The following is a 14,026-nucleotide window of genomic DNA, read 5'->3' on the forward strand; positions in this document are numbered from 1 at the left end:
ACTGGAGGGCAATTAGCCCCCCCCCACCTAACACGTCCTTTTTTCCGAATGACTTTCGAACAGAATTTGAGATAGCCATTCGATTCATCATAGAAAAAATGTCTATTAACTGTGCCTTTGGTGATGACAAAACCCTAGTTAGCCCCCGGGAAAAGGGCTGTAAGCTACGCAATTTGCCGATTATTCTTAATACAGTATTTGTTATCGGGAAACGCACGGAAGTTTTTCGGGGGAATTTTTTGCGGTGGGGGGGGGGAGGATTCCATGGAGAAGAAATTTTTCGAATGAAATTTTCCAGGGGAAGTTTTACATGGTGGAAGGGAGGAAAGGGTATTTTTCTGGTGTTATATTAAAAAAAAATCATAAACGAAATAAAAAAGGAAGTTTTTTTTACTGAAAGCTTTAAGTTATTAAAACTTAAAACAGAAAGAAATTATTCCGTATATGAGGGAAATTACCCTTTATCAAATCTTGCTCTTTACGCTAAAGTTCGACTTTTTTGCCACAATCCTTTAAAAGACTCCTCAAACACAAGTACCGTTGAATTTGATTGAGAAGTGTTTTAAGAACTTTAAGATATTAGCGTAAAGAGCAAGAGTTGAGGATGGGTATTCCCCCTCATATACAAATCTCTTTCTGTTCGTTTTAAGGTTTAATGCTGCTCCTTACTTTCAGCAAAAAAATAGTTTCTTATTTAATCCCTAATAGAGAAGAAACCTCGTGAAACAAAGTACACTCCAACGTTAAAATGCGTAGTACCTATTGTATACCCTATTATTGATGCTTCTAGTCTCGTTATGATGTTTAATATTTATCCAATAAAAGGGGTTTCAAATTTTTAGGATACAGATAAACAAAGAAATGAAAATCCCTACAAAGGATTGAATTTGACGTTAGCCGAAGACCTTGACTTTTGGTAAGTTTTAAAAATATCTCTAAAGAAATAATTATCTAATAAAAGAGTAAACATTAGATAAAAAAAGATACAATGATAAAAGCTAACGTTGTCAGGCATTTTTAAGATAAGGAAAGAGCAGATAACACAATTCAGTTATTTCCTACTTATTAGCAAATATATGAGTAGAAAAAAAGAAGCTTATTTAGTGACAGTGCACGAGTAAGAACAGGAAACAACTAGAATAGACAGTTGCAGACATCAAATCCAAGTTAGGAAGTAGTTATGGCTTTGGATTTTAATCTTGTTTTCATAATTCTGGATATTTTCCGAACAAGCAAGTTTGAATGCCTGAACTTAAATTTTTTTGTAGAGATTAGGGTATTCCATATACTTTTCATCAGGTTCAATTGTTTCATTAAATAGACATAGCAACACTTTAAATACTGATTGTGCAAATATTAAAATTTAAATATTCTATCTGTCTTTTCTTTTTTTATTGTTCGCTTCCTTAAAAATTATTTAATCCAATTCCTATTGCTCATGAAGGCTATAAATTTTACATGAGTTAAGTGAGGTCTTTCAACGTTCTGAGAAGCGGCCTTTTTTGATTCTTTTCAGTGTGTTCGATGTGTTCGTTTTTTCTTAGTTACGCTAAAAATTGACATTAGTATGATAACATAGCAACTTGCTATTTTATCATGAAAAGTACAGTTGATGGTCAAGCTACGCTGTTGAATTTGTGGAATTTTAAAATTGGGGCTGAAAACCATTGGATTAGGGTCCTCTGGCCATTTGTGATTGAAATTGTCACTTTTTAATTTTGATCTGGTGCCGCTATTGTGGGGTTTCAGCTCTCTTTATTCTTTTTTCCGATAGACTTCTACTATTAAGATTAACCCAAATAATAGTTGCCATTCCTGTATCAGTATTAAATACAAAAATTTCCCACTAAAAACTTTCGTTAAAAAAAAAAAAATTCTTAGACTTTCTGTCACTATCAGCACTGGCTTACTTTTTACTAGGTTAAGTCAAATACTACAAACATGATAACTAGTTGGCAAAACCAGTCAAATTTCTTTTTTTCTTCGATTTGATAGCAAGTTAGTGGTGAGAAACAGGAGCGAATCTCCAGCATTTTTATTGGGGGGCAAGAGGGGTCCATATCTGGATAGTCAAAGGGCATGGGGTGTATAATATTTTTTTCTCCACATTATTGGGAGGGGGCAACTGCCCCCCCAACCTGCCACCCCCAAACGAAATTGACTTGCCACCCGGTAACTAAACTAATCCAAATGTCGACATTTTATATTTTTTTGCTTCGCAGAATTGGCTTTTGTCTTACTGTTTCTGCTATTTTGGATCCATACCGAAGGAAGTCCCTGTCTCCTACTTTGTAAAAGTGAATGCGTTTATTTCCTAATTTTTTGTGTCATTTCTTGTTCAAAGAACTTTGGGACAGTGGTCTTACATTGCATTATTCTGTTTCTTACTTTGCAAAAATCTTTTTTGGCTGATTCTTTCAGCGCACCGGACACTCTTTTTTCAGGGTTTATAAAGATAAAGAAAGGATTATTGTTTTTGCCTTGCTAATCAAACATAATGTGGTAGCAAACTGTAAGTAAGGAGCGACTCGGCTCCATAGCTACCGAAACTCTAAATACAGTTTTTTGATATTATTAGATAGACTAAAAGAATTGGCTTTTTATGCTGATTAATTTAAAAAATTTTTTCACGAAACAAGTTTTTCAAAGAAAAGTAAAGAGCTCCATTAAGCCAAACATGAGCAGAAATGAAGTCAAATAATCTTCCAAGCGTAAAACTACCACAAATTACTATCAATAAACAAATGCAACTCAAAACGAGCACACATTACAATAAATACCCGAGTCAAACTCAAAACAAAGAAAAATTATCAAACAGTTCGGTGGTAACGAACTGTAAGTAAGGAGCGACCCGGCTCAATGGTAACCGAAACTCTAGAAAACGGGTTTTTGATACCAAAAGAAACATCAAAAGAATCATATTTCAATGCTGATTTCAAATATATAACTTTCATCAAGTTTAATGCTACCCATCAAAAGTTACGCGCCTGAGAAAATTTGGCTGATTTTCAAATAAAGAGAGAAAGACCCCCTTAAAGATATAGAACCTTAATGAAAATCACATCATCATATTCAGCGTATCAGAGAACCCTACTGTAGAGGTTTCAAGCTCCTATCTACAAAAATGTGGAATTCTGCATTTTTTGCCAGAAGAAAGATCACGGATGCGTGTTTATTTGTTTTTTTGTTTTTTTTGTTTTTTTTTCCCAGGGGTGATCGTATCGACCCAGTGGTCCTAGAATATCGTGGGTGGGCTCATTGGAACGGAAATTAAAAGTTCTAGTGCCCTTTTTAAGTGACAAAAAAATGGAGGGCAACTAGGCCCCCTCCAACGCAAATTTTTTTATCAAAGTCACCCGATCAAAAATTTGAGATAGCCTTTTTGTTCAGAATGGTTGAAAATACGATAACTATGTATTTAAGGATGACTTAATTCCCCGAAGTCCTCGGGGGGAGGGCTGAAAGTTATGAACTTTACCCAATGTTAACATATGGTATTGGTTAATGGGAAGTATAAAGACGTTTTCAGGTTGGATTTTTTCTGGTAGTGGGGGACGGGGGTGGGTTGGGGGTTATGTGGGAGGATCTTTCCATGAAGGAACTTTCATGGGGAAGGGACATTGCTATGAAGGGGGCTCCAGATTTCTCAGCATTCTTGAAAAAAAGACCAGAAATAAAATAAAAAAAAAACGTTTTTCAACTGAAAGTAAGGAGCAACATCACAACTTAAAACGAACAGAAAATATTACGTATATGATTGGGTTCACCCCCTAGTCAATACCTCCCTCTTTAAGCCAAAAATGTTTTAGTACTTTCATAAGAGCTATTTATTAGTAGTAAGAGAGGTGCTGATTTCAATTACACATGAAATTACACAAGAATATACACTACAGTTTCAATTGCACTATGGAATTATACAAAACCTACCAGACAAGTTTCCGGGCCAACCAGACATGTTTCTAGGCCAACCAGACGGGTTTCTGGGGGGTATAGAATTTGAGAGTCGATAAAGTGAAATTATGTCACTATTATAGTTTTTCTAAAAACCGGTATTGGCTATAACTTAATAAAGGGTTAAGGTGATTAGTGATTACGAGCGAGGATAGTACGAATTGCTTGTGAAAAACCCGGATCAATTAGTTGAAAATAAAGTTTTAACAAGAAATGTCTGAAAAGTAACGATAGAATGACATTGTGACTTGACCTAGCTTTACCTCTCCGATGTGTTCTGTATAATACACAAGTAACGTTTGAAAAGTATTGTCAATTTAAAATAGGATCTAACGTTCCCTTCGTTCCCCCATTTCTGAGGGGCAGGGGAGGGTAGGAGAGGAGGAGTCAATTTTGGAGGTAAGCACATTTCTAAAAGTTGGCAAGGTTTTTGTTTTTGATAAGAATTGCACAATGAATGTACGTCATGAATTCCCCCTTCCCGTGCTAGGATTATTGCCTGGCTGTGAAAATGGATATTACCTCTAAATACAGAGAATTAAGGTGATAGTATTCCGTTACAATAAGCCAAGTATAATAGAATTTATGCTCCTAGTGGAAACTCGTAAAACCCGTCCCCCTCACCACACTATGATTGCCTGGCTGTGACAATGGATATTAACTCTTAATACAGAGAATTAAGATGAAAGTATTCCGATACAATAATTCAAGTATAATAGAATTTATGCTCCTAGTGTAATCTCGTAAAACCCTTCCCCCTACCCACGCGATGGTTATTGCTCGACTGTGACAATGGATATTAAATCTAAATACAGACAATGAAGATGATAGTACTCCTATACAATAAGTGAAGTATAATAGAGTTGATGCTCCTAGTGTAAACTCGTAAAACCCTTCCCCCTTCCAGTGCTAAGATTATTGCTTGGCTGTGACGATGGATATTAAGTCTAAATACAGAAAATTAAGGTTATATTATTCCGATACAATAAGTCAAGTATACTAGAATTAATGCTCCTACTGGAATCTAGTAAGACCCTTCACCCTCCCCACGCGCGGGTTTTTGCCTGGCTATGTCAATGTATTTTAACTCTAAATACAGAGAATTTATGTTATAGTATTCCGATTCAATAAGTCAATTATAATAAAATTTATGCTCCTTGTGGAAACTCTTAAAACACATCCCCCTCCCCAAACTATGATTATTGTCTGGCTTTGAAAATGGATTTTACCTCTAAATACTGATAATGAAGTACAAATTATTCTAATAAAATTAGTCATGTATACTATAATTTATGCTTCTAGTGGAAATTCGTAAAACTCGTCCCCCTCCCCTTGCTAGGGTTATTGCCTAGCAGTGACAATGGTTATTACCTCTAAATAAAGAGAATGAAGTTAATAGTAGTACGATACAATAAGTCAAGTATAATTGAACTGAATCTTTTAGTAGAATCTCGTAAAACCTGTCCACCTCCCCGCACGAGGATTTTTGCCTTGCTTTGAAAATGGATATTAACTCTAAATACAGAGAATTAAGGTAATATTATTACGATAGAATAATTCTAGCATAATAGTATTTATAGTCTTAGTGAAATCTCTTAAAACCGTTCCCCCTCCCCGCAAGATGATTATTTCCTAGCTGTGACAATGGATATTACCTTTAAATACAAACAATTAAGGTGATAGTATTCCGATACAATAGGTCAGATATAATAAAAATGACACTACTAGTGGAATCTCCTAACACCCTCCCCCCTTCCCAAGCGAGGACTATTACCTAGCTTTGTCAATGGATAGTACCAATAAAAAGAGAAAAATATGATGATAGTAATCCGATACAATAATTCGAGTCTAATAGAATCGACGCTCCTAGTGGAATCTAGTAAAACCCTTCCCCCTCCCGCCTCTAGGATTATTGCCTAGCTGTGACAACGGATATTAACTCTAAATTCAAATAATAAAGGTGATAATATTCATAAAAAATAGGTCAAGTTTAATAGAATTTATTATACTACTGTAAACTCGTAAAATCCTTCCCATTCCCCGCGTGGTGCCTCGTGCCTAGCGGTGACAGTGGATATTAACTCTAAATACAGAGAATTCTGGTGATATTATTCCGATACAATAATTCAAGTATAATAGAATTTATGGTCCTAGTGAAATCTCGTAAAACCCTTCTCCCTCACAGCGCGAGGAATCGTTACTATCTGTGACAAGGAATATCAAATATAAATACAAACAATTCTGGAGTTATTAGTCAGATAAAATAAGACAATTATGATAGTATTTTTGTTACTAGTTTAATCTCGTAAGCCCCTTTTCCCTCCCCGTGCTAGGATTATTGCCTATCTGTGACAAAAAATATTAAGTGTAAATACAGAGAATTATTGTGATAGTATTGAGAAACAATAGGTCTAGTATAATAGAATTGATGGTCCTACTGGAATCTCGTAAAATCCTTCAGACTCACTACACTAGGATTATTTCCTAGATGTGACAATGGATATTACCTCTAAACACAGAGAATTATGGTGATAGTAGTCCAAGAAAATAGGTCCAGTGTAATAGAATTAATACTCCTAGTGGAAGCTAGTAGAAACCGTCCCACTCCCCACTCGAGGATTAGTGACTAGGTGTGGCAATGGATATTAACTCTAAAGACAGAAAATCAAGTTGATAGTATTCTGTTACAATGAGTCAAAGATAATAAAATTTATGGTCCTGGGGGAAGCTCGAATAACCCGTCCCCCTCCCGGCGTGCGGTTTAGTGCCTTGCTGTGACACTAAATATTAACTCTAACTAAAAAGGCTAGAGATGATAGTACTCTGATAATATAAGTCAAGCATAATAGAATTTATACTCCTGGTGGAAACTCGTAAAATCATTCCCCTCCACCTTGCTAGAATTATTACCTAGTGCTGACAATGGATATTATCACTAAATACAGAGAATTAAGGCGTTGATTCTGTGTGATTTTTTCTTTACTTTGTGGACATTCAAAAAGTTTGGATTTTTGTTAAATAAATGATTCTCTCACCTTTTAAAATAGCTTTACGGGGGTTTGAGAGACTCTGTGTAAATATTTATCGGGGTTTTATTTTTTCTATTCAATCATTTTCAGTGTAAGTAAATGTTGTTACCTCATTCTTTTATTCTAACTTAACTTGTAGTAATAGGACTTTTAGAATGATGATTAATCCGCTAAACTAAATCACTTTATTCGTGGATATCTGGGAACCAAGGACTATTTCTTCTCCGTATTCATCTTCTTGTCATGCAGCTAAACGACGCGCTGTGTTTGTCAAACCAACTAGTAAATACTTATTGGGATTTTAATTTTTCTAGTCAATTATTTTCAGTTTAAGCTAAAAAAGTCCTAGGGGGGAGTAAAAATGGTAGTTATTTACTACCCAGTAAACAGGTGACTTTATGTGGTTCATTACAATTTGGCTATTGCTAATCACACCTCCTTGACCGATATTTTTATGGCTCTAAAAATTGCACTCTGTGCATGCCCAGAGACACGATTTGTCTTTCTTGCTATTGCCCTATGGCTGGTTATCAACACTACCTAGTTTATTACATGCATTAAATCAGTGATTTTTACACAGTGGAACGATAAACAAATAACTAATATCTATAAAAAAAAGTGAAGATGAAACATTTTAAGAAAGTGTGTTCACATGATAGTGTTATTGTAGCCTTGAATGCTGACAAGGAGAAGTATTTAAACTATGAAATAAGTACAAGTGGTAGTACTATCGGAAACGTATGCTTGCATTGTCATGACAGTAAGGAATTGAATTTCTTTGGAGTACCAAAAAATTCAACTCTTATGATGGTGGATATGCGAGATTGATATCTCCGGATATGATTGCACTCAAAGAGAATGTCAAAATAAAAAAAATAGTTGGTAAATAGGGGCATCTTCTTGCTAGTGCTTGTGGTAACATGTTGCCCAGTCTTAAACTATATCCTCAGCTTTCGGGTATTGGCATAGAAATGAAAGAAAAGACGAAAAGAAAGGCCTACTAGTCTACTAATATCATAAACCATATCCTATCTACTTGCTAGAACTTTTACCCGTGTAAAAATAGTGTGATAATAGAGAGTGAAATTGCTAGAAAAATATAAAGGGCATTGGTAGAAAATATCACTGAAGAATATAAAGATGAATCGATGAAAAACAAAGTACCAGAAAACGTTACTGCCATTGATCAAACAGTCAATAAATCAAATAATACCAAAGACGAAAAGCATATTAACCCTGTCGATGATACAGCTATAAAAATTGTGTATGAGCCAAAATGGAATAATGATTATTCTACTGATTACGAACTAAGAGAAGACAATAGCTATAGTATCAAGAGAGAACATGGTGAACCATTTTATGGAACAGATTCAAAATGTCCAAAATTATTCATTGATATTAATAATGTATAATAATATGTATTTACTTTATTAATATTCTACATGACATTATTTCATTAAAAATATAGTATGCATTACATTATTATATGTTCACTATTTTTAGAGTCAGCTCGCATGTCGAACATTTAGAATATCTAGTAAAACATTAGAGATATAAGAAGAGGAATTTACATATATCCTATGTTAGTTAGCTATGTAAACATAGGGAAGATCTATGAATAAGAATGAATAATGGCTACATCAACAGATATTGACTGATAATTGGGATAGCATTGACAAAATCATAGCATCATAAGTAGCAAAATATTTCTTGAAGTTAACTACTGAGGTTTTCCGACATTTAATATCCAAACAAGAAATAGTTTATTAATTATATGCGATTTTATAATTATCTCTCGAATTAAGTAGCTGTATTTTGTCCAAGAAGCGAATTCAACACAGCTATTGTTACTTACAATTTCTTCACAATTTAATGAAAGAAATAGAACCGTTCTAAAGAATAAAGACGGGTTAAGCTTAAAGATACTTATTGCTTAAACGTAATAAAAGATTTTTATTTGAGAAAAAAAAACACAATAACAAATGTTTACATAAAAATAGTAGTTAGAGTTAACTCTTAAACATACACAAACGATGGTCCCATGATATAGAATAGTTTTTAACATGTCTTATGGATTTATCACGATCAGGTATGTTCTTAGGTATCCACTGTGCGAAGAACCTAACCTCGTCTTCAGGAAGGTGATAACCCCCTTCAAATTTAGGACACTTAAACTCTTCTAGATTGAAAAGTGGAATCCTTGGATCACACTTTTGAATTAAAACTTTATCTGTAGGTACATAGCCCTTTACGTAGAGTGCTTCAACCCCGAAAAAGCGGCAAATTTCACTGACTTCCTCCTGAACATTTCTCTGTTCCTGACCAGCATTATTAAGTGGTGTAATCACTCTCTCGTAGAAGCCCAGTATGTTTATATGACGTATTGTAGTACTCCACAAGCTTTTATCATACTCAAACATGTTATAGTTCACTATCAAATGATAACAGTAAATTTCTTCGAGTTCCATAGACAATAAAAAAAATGCACATTCAAAAATAACACCACAAGATGATTTTTTTAAACTGATTAATTCTGTGTCATACAGTCTTATCATCTTGAAAGTTATTAATGTAGTTGTTAAGTAGAAAAATACTTCATCAAACTTTTATTCCTTTACTCAAAGTTGAATTGAGTTATTGCTAGGGAGATGAGCCCTAAGCAAATCTGAAGTTAGTATGGGGAGGAGTTATAAAATCCATGGAAGTCACAGTAAGGAGGAATCATTGAACTCTCGGTATCTATTGCATGTAAATGAAGTCTGGAAATTTCAATAACAGAACAATTCTTTTTTTCTCTTTATCAGAAACGATTTTCACTTAGCTAAACAATGTATAAATTAGATTCAAGAAAGTAAGAAGAAAGCTTCAATCAGTAAAAGCTGCTGTCTTCAACCCTACGCCAGGATACACAATGCGAAAGCTTCATTCAAGAAATTATTCATGTACATGTAAGTAAGTAACAAGCTCTTTACCGTATTAACTTCTTGGGGGTGCAAGAAAGTTGCATTTCTCTAGAGGTGCGATTGAACACGTTATAACATCTCATAGGCTTTGATCACTAGTGATTGGCCCTTGTCAAAACTATTAAAAGTTCTCCTCTGGTTTCTCTACATTGAAAAAATGAGCAGTACGAAAACTCCACGTTTTCAACCAGACTGGTTTTTTAGACAACACCCATTTTTTAGGGACCAATCAGAGACAGCGGAGGTTTCTCAATATACAGTAACTTGATTGGTGATTGGTTACACACCGCGACGGGCCATACATAGTGAGAGAGACGAGGTTACGTGCGCGCACGTAACCTCGTCTAAATTAACCTTAAAAAATTAAATAAAGCTATGTCAACTTTGCATGTCTCTCTCACTATGTACGCGCCGTCGCGGTGTGTAACCAATCGCCGATCAATCTATTGTATATTGAGCAACCTTCCCTGTCTCTGATTGGTCCCTAAAAATGGGTGTTGTCTAAAAAACCGGTCTGGTTGAAAACGTTGAGTTTTCGTACTGCTCACTTTTTTGCAATGTATAGGAACCAGTGGGGAATCCCCGATCGTTTGGAAAGGTACAAAGGAAAGGTGAGAAAATAGCATGTAGTTTCAAACCATGTTTAATCACGTTTCTTAAGTGAAGTATCTGTACTGTATATCCAAGAGGTGAAATCAATAAAAAGCTTTTCACTTACTTACAATTATTTTCATAATTTCTTGAATGAAATTTCCGTATTGTGTGTGCAAGAGTTGACTTCAAGAAAGAAATTGTTACTTACTGAGAATTTTTTCATAATTTCTTGAATCAAATTTCTACATCGTGTAGCTAAGTGAAAATTGTTTGTGATAAAGAAAAAAAAAACGTCTGGTTGAAAGCGTGGAGTTTTCGTGCTGCTCACTTTTTTGCAATGTGTAGGAACCTGAGGGGAATCCCCGCTCGTTTGGAAAGGTGCCAAGGAAAGGCAAGCAAATATTATTTAGTTTCAAAACGTGTTTAATCGCATTTATTAAATAATGTATCTGTACTGTACATCCAAGAAGTGATTTAAATAAAGAGCTTTTTACTTACTTACAAATATTTTAATAATATCTTGAATAATGCTTCCTTCTTCTGTATCCGAGAGTAGGGTTCTAGAAGGAAATTGTTACTTACTGAGAATTTTTTCATAATTTCGTGAATTAAATTTCTACATCGTTTAGCAAAGTGAAAATTGTTTGTGATACAGAGAAAAAAAAGAGTTTTTCTGTTATTTCAATTTTCAAACTTCAATTACGAACAATATATATCGGAAGCTCGATTACTCTTATCTATAATTAGTTCTATGGCTTTTAAGACTCCTTCCTACAATAACTTCAGATTGGCTTAGGGCTCAACTCCCTAGCCATAACTTAATTCAACTATGAGTAAAGGTATAAAAGTTTGATGAGTATTTTTCTACTTAACAACTGCATTAATAACATCCAAGATGATAGGACTATATGTCACAGAATTTATCAGTTTAAAAAAATCATCTTGCGGTGTTATATTTGAATGTGCATTTTTATTATTGTCTATGGAACTCGAAGAAATTGACTTTTATCATTGGATAGTGAACTATACCATGCTTGAGTATGATAAAAGCTTGGGGAGTACTACATTACGTCATATAAACAGACTGGGATTCTACGATAGAGTGATTACACCACTTAAAGATGCTGGTCAGGAACTGAGAAATGTTCAGGCGGAAGTCAGTGAAATTTCCAGCTTTTTCGGGGTTGAAGCACTCTACGTAAAGGGCAATGTACCTACAGATAAAGTTTTAATTCAAAAGTGTGATCCTAGGATTCCACTTTTCAATCTAGAAGAGTTTAAGTGTCATAAATTTGAAGGGGGTTATCACCGTCCTGAAGACGAGGTTATGTTCTTCGCACATTGGATACCTAAGAACATACCTGATCGTGATAAATCCATAAGACATGGTAAAAACTATTCTATATCATGGGACCATTGTTTGTGGATGTTTAAGAGTGAACTCTAAGTACTATTTTTATGTAAACATTTGTTGTTGTGTTTTTTTTTCTCTAAAAAAAAACTTTTATTACGTTTCAGCAATAGATATCTTTAAGCCTAACCCGTCCTTATTCTTTAGAATGGTTCTATTCTTTTTAATAAATTGTGACGAAATTGTAAGTAACAATCGCTGTCTTGAATTCGCTTCCTGGACAAGATATAGATATTGGATTCGAGAAATCATGATAAAATTGCAAGTAATTAATAAACTCTTTCTTGTTTTGATATTTAATTCGAGAAATCCCATGAGTTGAATTCAAGAAAGAGTTCGCTACTTACGATACTTTGATTTTGTCAATGCTATCCGAAGTAACTGTCAATATATGTGGATGGAGCCATTATTCTTATTCATAGATCTTCCCTACTTTTACATAGCTAACTAACATAGGATACATTTAAATTACTCTTCTTATATCTCCAATGTTTTTATAGATATTCTAGATGTCCGATATACTAGCGTACTCTAAAAATAATGAACATATAATAATGTAATGCATACTATATTTTTAGTGAAATAATGTCATGTAGAATATTAATGTAGAAAATATATATTATTATACATTATTAATATCAATGAACAATTTTGGACATTTTGAATCTGTTCCATAAAATGGTTCACCATGTTCTCTCTTGATACTATAGCTATTGTGTTCTCTTAATTCGTAATCAGTAGAATAATCATGATTCCATTTTGACTCATACACAATTTTTATAGGTTTATCATCGACAGGGTCAATATGCTTTTCTTCTTTGCTCTTATTTAATTTATTCACTGTTTGATCAAGAGCAGTAATGTTTGCTGGTACTTTGTTTTTCATCGATTCATCTTTATATTTCTTAGTGATATTTTCTACCAATGCCCTTTATATTTTCCTAGCAATTTCACTGTCTATTGTCACACTATTTTTACACAGGTAACAGGTCCGACACGGACACAGGATATAGTTTATGATATTATTAGAAAAGTAGGCCTTTCTTTTCGTCTTTGCTTTCATTTCTATGCTAAGACCCGAAAGCTGACGATATGGTTTAAGACTGGTTAACATGTTACCACAAGCACTAGCAGTACGATACCCCTTTTTATCAACTTTTATTTTTAATCTGGCCCTCTCCTTGAGTGCAATCATAACTAGAAATCTTAATCTTGTACATCAACCATAACAAGAATTGAATTTTTTTTGTCATTATAAGGATATTCCGTACATTAATGACAGGACGTTGCATGCTGACGTTTCCAATAATACTACTGCTTGCTCGCATATTATAGATTAAATACTTCTTTTTCTCCCCAAGCCATTCTGAAATAGCACTATCATGTGAACACAGTTTCTTAAAATGCTTCCTCTTGAGTTTTTTAGAGATGTTAGTTATGTGTCCATCGTTCCACTGTGTAAAAACTAATGATTTAATGCATGCAATAAACAAGGTAGTGTTGATAGTTAGCCATAGAGCAGTAGCGGGAAAACCACATAGTTTTTCTGGGCAGGCATAGAGCGCAATTGTTAGAACCATAAAAATAACTTTCGAGGAGGTATCATTTGCAATAACCTAATTGTAATGAAGTACATCAATAGTTACCTGTTTACTGGGTAGTAAATAACTACCCTTTTTACTCCCCCTCGGACTTTTTTATCTAAAACTGAAAATGAATGATTGGAAAAAATAAAATCCCAATAAGTATTTACTAGTTAGTTTGACAAACACAGTGCGTCGTTTATCTGCATGAGAAGAAGAAGAATACGGAGACGAAATAGTGCTTGATTCCCAGATATCCACGAATAAAGTGATTTAGTTGAGCGGATGAATCATCATTCTAAAGGTCCTATTACTACAAGTTAAGTTAGAATAAAAGACTGAGGTAGCAACATTTGCTTACACTGAAAATGATTGAATAAAAATAAAACCCCGATAAATATTTACACAGAGTCTGTCAAACCCCCGTAAAGCTATTTTAAAAGGTAAGAGAATCATTTATTTAACAAAAATCCAAGCTTTTTGAATTGCCACCAA

The 14,026-nt window shown here is 34.2% G+C and overlaps 1 protein-coding gene across 3 annotated transcripts in view; it reads left to right on the plus strand.

Annotated features, from left to right (window-relative positions):
- Window positions 1-1,084: 1,084 nt before the first annotated feature.
- The window catches only part of LOC148955585 (uncharacterized), a 136,665-nt gene continuing 123,723 nt past the window's right edge, over window positions 1,085-14,026 (plus strand). For 2 of the 3 annotated variants that reach the window (XM_089103076.1, XM_089103092.1), the window contains exon 1: window positions 1,101-1,232. The gene's annotated coding sequence lies outside the window, so the exon portion shown is untranslated. Of the gene's footprint in view, window positions 1,233-14,026 lie in introns of all 3 variants that reach the window. The other variant, XM_089103085.1, reaches the window with a different exon arrangement.

The sequence above is a fragment of the Artemia sp. Qi Xiang Cuo genome, chromosome 2 (genome assembly GCF_049724085.1).
Source record: "Artemia sp. Qi Xiang Cuo chromosome 2, ASM4972408v1, whole genome shotgun sequence".
Taxonomy (NCBI): Eukaryota; Metazoa; Arthropoda; class Branchiopoda; order Anostraca; family Artemiidae; genus Artemia; species Artemia sp. Qi Xiang Cuo.